This window comes from Leptidea sinapis, chromosome 22 (genome assembly GCF_905404315.1).
Source record: "Leptidea sinapis chromosome 22, ilLepSina1.1, whole genome shotgun sequence".
Classification (NCBI taxonomy): Eukaryota; Metazoa; Arthropoda; class Insecta; order Lepidoptera; family Pieridae; genus Leptidea; species Leptidea sinapis.
The window spans coordinates 3,961,153-3,968,655 of record NC_066286.1 but is presented as its reverse complement, the minus strand read 5'-3'; the positions used below and the strand labels follow the sequence as shown (position 1 = coordinate 3,968,655).

The 7,503-nt window shown below is 34.0% G+C and overlaps 1 pseudogene; it reads left to right on the top strand.

Moving 5' to 3' along the window:
* The first annotated feature begins 397 nt into the window (after nt 1–397).
* LOC126970768 (lysophospholipid acyltransferase 7-like) lies at nt 398–6,486 on the top strand (annotated as a pseudogene).
* The last annotated feature ends 1,017 nt before the right edge of the window (nt 6,487–7,503 follow it).

Below are 7,503 nucleotides of genomic sequence, written 5' to 3'. Positions count from 1 at the left end.
TATTTTATTTATTTACTGACTTACTGTCAAGTCAAGCAACTGTCAAGAATCAACAAATTAGTGACTGTACAAATATTTGAGAATAGAAATTGTAAGACAATCTACAATTATTGTAGGTAATTAAGGTACAAAGAATATTTTTACTCTAACAAGACCATTACTCAAATAACATTATTTTTAATATACCTCTAATTGCTAAATATGTGAAAACGCCAAATATAGTGATATGTATTACATGTTACTATATTTGGCGTACGTAACTAACAGATTCTTTAAGCTTAATAAAAGTTTTAACTAATCTTAGTTAATTTTAAATCTAACTTTTAAATGGTCGGGTAACTTAGTATATATTTTTATTGCCATTTAATGGACATTTTCTTGGCAGAGTGTCAATTCACATTTGGGTACAAGTAATTTGTTTGGGTATCGAGTATTCCTAGAAGAGTGATCTTTCATTTTGGTGAAATATTCCGGGTGTTTGTACATACAAATACACACATATCCCGAATATACACAGGGTAGTGTTAATATTTTCTTTTTGATTAAAAGTGGCTTGCAGCTATCCATCCAGTGTGCATTGCATATTGCACGAATACATTTTTTTTGAACTCTGAAAGCGCGAATTGCGTCCGATAATAGATTGCGTTTTGGCCACAATACTGCACCGTCACACCTTGCAAGATTGGGTATTGTTAAGAATAAAATTTGCCCTCATTGCAATTCAAATGAAGGAACTATGGACCACCTTATTGTCAACTGCCAAACATTTTTGATTGACAGACTTGTGCTGGCTAGTGAAATCAGTCATCAGTGACTCCAAAATTTTAATGTGATTCTTCATCGCGCCCGCCTCCACTTGATCAGTTATTAAGAGACAAAAGAAGTTATAAACCATTATATAAATATATTAAGAATACAATTCTAACAATATAAAATAAAGTGAAGTGATAAGTGAACTGTGAAATGAAAATTATACATATTTAGATAATAAAAAAAGACTTGACTTAAAGGTCTTAGTTACCAGGTCATAAAATCCCCAAAAAAAACGAGTTATGATTTTGTTTTGTATCTAAAAATTATTAAAAAATATCATTGTGTTAAATAGTACCTAGTTAATTTTTTATTGTCTGTTCAGTACTCACAACTCAGTAATAATGTGGGCTTTTGTACAAAAAAACAAAAATGACATAATTTATTTATCATTACTTCTGTTTAGTGTTCTAATTGGACCATATTACAGAAAACTTAGAACAGAAGAAGCCAAAAAGTGGGCTGGTACAATTTTAGGGATAACGTTGATCATTATTGTATCTGGCTATAGTGCAATACTTAATAATATTAATTACTTAATAATTAACAGGAGCCCGTTTCCGCATATGGCATATGGGTCCATTTTGTGTGCAGTATTGGCCAGTCACTCCAACCAGCCCAGCTCCTTCCAGAAGTTCAGAACATTCCAGGATTACGTGAGTGACCGTTTCGTCCTCGGCTAGACAGCCTCTGCACTTAGGACTGTCCGTTACGCCGATTGTGAAAAGGCGCTTGTTTAGTGATGTGTGACCCGTTAGGGTGCCCACCATTATACGGATGTCATGTCTGTTGGGGCTGATAAGTCTACGTGTCAGTTTGGGCGACAGTGCAGGTATCGCTTCTTTCGACTGTCTACAGCTTGAGACATTCATTCATCAGGTGTTGTGTAGGTTGTTGGTGAGAGAGCGTATCCATGAGCGCATTTGGCCGAAGGGCAGTGGCAGAAGTGGCAATGGACCAGTCACTAGGGTTGCCGATGCCCGCCTTGCAAGTTCATCCGCTGCATCATTACCCAACGAACCGCTTATAAGAGGCAACTTGTTACAGGGTTTGGTGACACTCATATATTAGCGCTGAACGCTTAACCCTTCAGCGCTGTTAGTACCGCCATACTGTCAGAAAGAATTCTGATTCTGTGGCCATGTACTTTTCTTCTTAATGGCTACACTGTGTGTGTGCCCAAGGGTATGGAAGTGTGTATGTTCAGTTCCTGTGAGAAGATGCCGGCACCAGTTCCAGCAGCCATTTTGGAGCCGTCTGTGTAAATTCATAATTCATTTACACCTGACTGGTGGAATAACATATCTCACATAGCTGTATGTGAGAGTTCTTATGAAAAACATGTGTTTTAGGTGTCTTATCGCATGGTGCCTCACAGTTATTATTTGTACGAACAATTTATAATTATTTAAATGGTAACCTTACAAAATTTTATAATTATGAATACAGGTACTGGATAAACAATTTTTTATTATTTAGTTGATTACACTAATGCATAACTAAAAAATTGTGAAATACATACACACACACACACACACACACAATAATGAAACAGACCAATCAGCGACGGCCTCATAAACTAACGACCAGTAAAATCATCAAAATATCATTGTCTTACAATATTACTGTCGTTTACCCTTGAAATTATAATATCGCTAAAACAACACCGTTAAATTGTAAGAATCATTTCTGTTCATTCTGTTCAGTCGATTGACAATCTCCGAATTATAATATCACTAGTGAAATAATAATTTATAAATGCTTATATACATAAGCATATTAAGGATTCCGCATCAAATGGGCAAATTCAAATATTTTTATTCAAAAAGGATTTAAAATTACTTTTCGAAGTGACTATTTGTACTGGTACCTCGTCCAGTAGGACGGGTAAATTGTATACATTCATACATACTAAATGTATAAAATTTTTCTTTAATTACGACAAATGTTGCAGGTATATTGTCAAAGCCGTGATTTATTTAAATATAAATTTTTCTTTATTTTAGGTCTGATGAGGAAGCTAAGAAAGCTGAATATGATTTCAAAACTGTTTAGTCTATGGAGGTGTGGGGTTGTGAGACGGTTGTTACTTTGAGAGATTCCATGAAGGTATGGAACAAGGCTGTGCAGTATTGGGTTGCTATGGTGGTTTATATGAGATTTCCAATCAAGCCGCTCAAGTAAGTACTTAAAATATATTTTGCACAGACCATAAACTATTAATATGAACATTATAGCATATTTAAAGAAAATGACTATAGATAATCCATTGCTATTTAAAATGTTTTAAATTATCAATAGCGTTATTATAAGTTCGCATAATCCAGCCTCCTTTGCACAGGATGCCGGTTAGATTATGGGTACCACAACGCTGCCTTTTTCTGAGGTGAAGCAGTAATGTGTAAGCATTATTGTGTTTCGGTCTGAAGGGCGCCGTAGCTAGTGAAAACAATTGGCAAATGAGACTTAACATATTATGAAGGGGACGAGCGCAATTTGTCGTTCACCGCTCAGAATTTTTGGGTGTTTAAGGGCCGTTCCCAATATACTATCTACAGATAGAGATAAATTACTACCTTCCACTGGTCAGTAATTAGCTGTCAATAATCTGAAGTTGTCCCAGTATACCCGATAAGTCATTCTTATCGCCTTGTATTGGGACGCGTGAATTGCAATTTCCGTACAAACTTCTATCGCTGGTAAGCTATACGTCAGCCCATTGACAGACAGCGTGTACGGATAAGTCGAGTTATCGTCGATAAGTTTATTGGGACAGAAAAGTCAATGATAGTTACGATTTTAATCTCAAGTAAGAAATAGACTGAATATTGGGAACGGCCGTTAGAATCCTGAGTGGCACTGCATTGCAATGGGCAGTGCGTATCGATTACCATCAGATGAGCATCCTACTCGTCTCGTTCCTTATTTTCATAAAAAAAATAACTTCTGTACCATGCGTTGCCCCTATACGAGGCATCTTCAGGACTGGAGCGAGAGTGAATCACCCAGTTTTACACGCCTCAACCTCAGAAAAATACGATTCCTATCTTTTTTGTGGGTAATAATGGCCGACCAATCACAACGGGCGCTGTCCCGAACGATATGTGTGTTAACATTATTATTTAGAATATTGTACAAATGATTTGAGTTTTCTTTAGTGTTAATTCCGCCAATATTTGTCGTTAAACAATTCGACACGGCCTCTACACGAGGTATCCTCAGGACGTGTTGTCTCGCCAAGATCTGGCACGAGACTCATTTGCATAATTATGGATTTCCGCAAAGTAACGCCTACTTCAATAAATTTTCTAGAATATTGTATGTTAATTATTTAGGAATTGTTATTTCTAAACTATATTTTCAGGATTCATGCCGCATTGTTTGTGTCAGTGATATGGCATGGCTATCACGCTGGATATTTCTTTTGTATCTACTTCTGTCCGTTTTATTTAATGGCTGAAGATATTTATTATAAACTCTACTATAAGGAAGCCACAGGATTGGTAAGAAATTTTACTATGAAACATATATACAACTATTTTCATCTGTACCGAATTCAAATAATCTTGGAAAAAAATCATAATAAGCCGATAACAAAATTGATTTACTGAACGGAACTCAGAGACAACAGAATGCCATTTGCTTCTATGCCTACAAACATTCTTCTTCTACATTCATTACTCTTTTGATACATGCTCGCCGGTTCCGGGTGCTTCGGACCTTTCCTTTTTTCAATTCGTCCCCAATTTGGTCGACGAATGTCCTACGATGTCTCCCGCGACCGACCCACACACACTTGCCTTATATATTTGATGCGTCATTCTTTCTTCACTCATTCGCTTCTTAAACAGTAATTTTTTAAATTTCATTAAACCTTTAACAGTTTTTTAACAATTATTTTTTTTATGGAAGAGGATAAGGAACGAGCTCACGGGTTAATTATTAACTTAAATATTAATTAATTACATAATTAAAATACATTGTTTTCAGAAAAAGAAGATTATCGGTTTCATCATGTGGTTTTTAAGATCTCACTCAGAATCATACCAAGCGGCAGCATTCCTACTTCTTACATTCGATCGGATCTGGATATACTATAGCTCAGTATACCACTATTGGTATTGCGTATGGCTAGTGTTTTTAGTTATAGGCCAAGGATTATACCAACTTCACAAAACCAATAGACCAAAAAAGCCAAGAGACACTAAAAACATTGCGGTATCTGAGAAATTAAAATGAGATTTTAGTTGTTTTACAATTTATGTAGGTAGTTATATATTTTTGTTCACCCTTTATCCCCCTCTCTCTCTATTTTATATTAGACATTTTAGAGTGAGAAATTCTTTAGTATCGTTGTGATTTGAAAGTCGATGAAACGAAAAAGCGCGACAGTTAAAGGAGACAGACACATAAATTTATAAGATTTATCTTCGGACAAAATGAGATAGGAAGCGTTATACAGTGTATTGGTACCAGGCGATCATAGTTAAAGAAGAGATTGTCATATGTATGACGCGAGAATACCTTTATATATTCTGACGTCATGGGCACGACGTATTATCACATAGACACCAGAAGAACATAAATATGGTAGCGGTGAGAGTAGTCTTTCATAGCGGTTGAAATCATGTGTCCATCCTATCAACATGTACCAGGACTTCATATGAATTATAGATGTTCATGCATAAAGCAGGTTTCTCTCCTGACATGTGTACATTGTACGCACGCATTTTTTTTATTGTAATTTAAAAGGAGGTAAAACATATGATGTAAAAATTAAGTCTGAATGCGAAATTATTATTTGTAATCTAAGATCTGATCTACTAAGGTTTAAGTAAAGTAAATTTACAAATTTAAAATTAATAATTAATATAATTAAAATTAAAAATACTCATTTTGTAAAGTGACCCAATTGGTAAAAAATCCGAGATGTAATAATTTAAAATCTAATTTAAACGGGTAGATATTATGTATTATAGAATTTAATTTTAAGAGGGTAGGTGTAAATAAACTTTACAATGATGATTTTGGTACTATCTATATAAAATGAGGACACGGAAATAATTATAACTTACCAATTTATCGCATAGTAGTAGTATTTAAAATAAAAAGTACAAATAGGTTACACCTATATTTCTTTTTATATTTCGTTCATCTTGTTACCGTTCCGGTGAAATAAATATCGTTCTTTCCATTATAAAATTAATTAATAAAATGGCCTGAGGACGATCGCTCCATTCCCAAGTTGTGATATCATTAAGAAAGTCGTTTACAGTTTTTTTTAACAATTATTTTGAACTTTTTTTTTGTAAATTTTCTGTGTCAGTTCTGTCTTAGCAATGGCATGAGTTGATTTGTTTTTGCTTCATATTTAATGGCTATAAAATCTCATTAATTTTAAAATAATACTGGTTAAATGTATGTGGGGGTTTGCATCTCAAATACAACTGATTCTCATTCACTATTTCTTAGTTTTATTTCACCTGTGTCTGTACAAAATAGAGAATTGTTTTTGAAGTAAAAACAACTTTTAGCGCGGTATGCATATTTTTAGATGAGATAAAATCTCTGTAGTCGCGACACCGTTACGAGACGCAGCTATAGTTTGTGCATATATTATGCATGTACATCTAGCAGACCGCGAACGCGTCAAGATAAATAAAATGTAGATATATTATTTATTTTTCGAATAAAAAAGAATTATTTGGATAATGTTAACGACGATTCATAAAGGAATATTAAATGTATTTTAAAGTTTCTAATTATTAATAGAATACAATGCATAAAATATAAAATGCAATTCATTAACCAATAACCCTAGCCATCTAAGAAATGTCTAACGCGCCAAAATAAGTTTTCTCTTGTTTGTAATTTTTTTATAATATGCACTGGCGAGACGAGCAAGACGTATAACTGTTATTAAGTGATACGCCCTGCCAATAACAATTCAGAGCCACAAAGTTTGGTTTTTACTAGCCTTACGGCGCCTTTTTATTAATCGGTATAAATAGAGCCAGTAGGTATATAACTTATAACAATCTGTATATATTACCTAAGTACCTATATGTCGCAGGTATATTGTCAAAGCCGTGATATTACAATTTCACTAGTGATATAATTAAACAGTAGATTGTCAATAGACTTAATTTCTTACAATTTAACGGCCTGATTTTAGTGACATTGTAACGTCACGTCAATCTACCGTTAAATATAATATCACGGCTTTGACAATATATCTGCGACATATATGTATTTCCGTACTAATCGTTGTAATATTTTTCGTTACGATCGAAACTTCATGTCACAGAACATAGCTAATCACGACTAAGCAAGTGTTGCGGAACTCCGCATAATTGAGGACTAGCGCGATAGCTGCGTGGCACTTCTACTTGCAAGTTATATTTTCTATTCCGTGAGACGCAAACAGTATAAAATAACAAATTTTATCGATTTCATTCACCAACTTCAGCCTACCTAAATTTGGAGAGACCTACTTTGTAAATGAATTACCAGAATTAAAACTCAAATTAAAAAAAATATGTTTAGCATAACACGCCACGCGAATTACCTTTAAGGTAATATAATACTATTGAGACAAAATAAAAACTCACTTTTGTTAAAAACATCACATGTATTCATTTATTAACACATATTTAATTATTATTAACAATTATTTTTTAGTGGAGAGACATC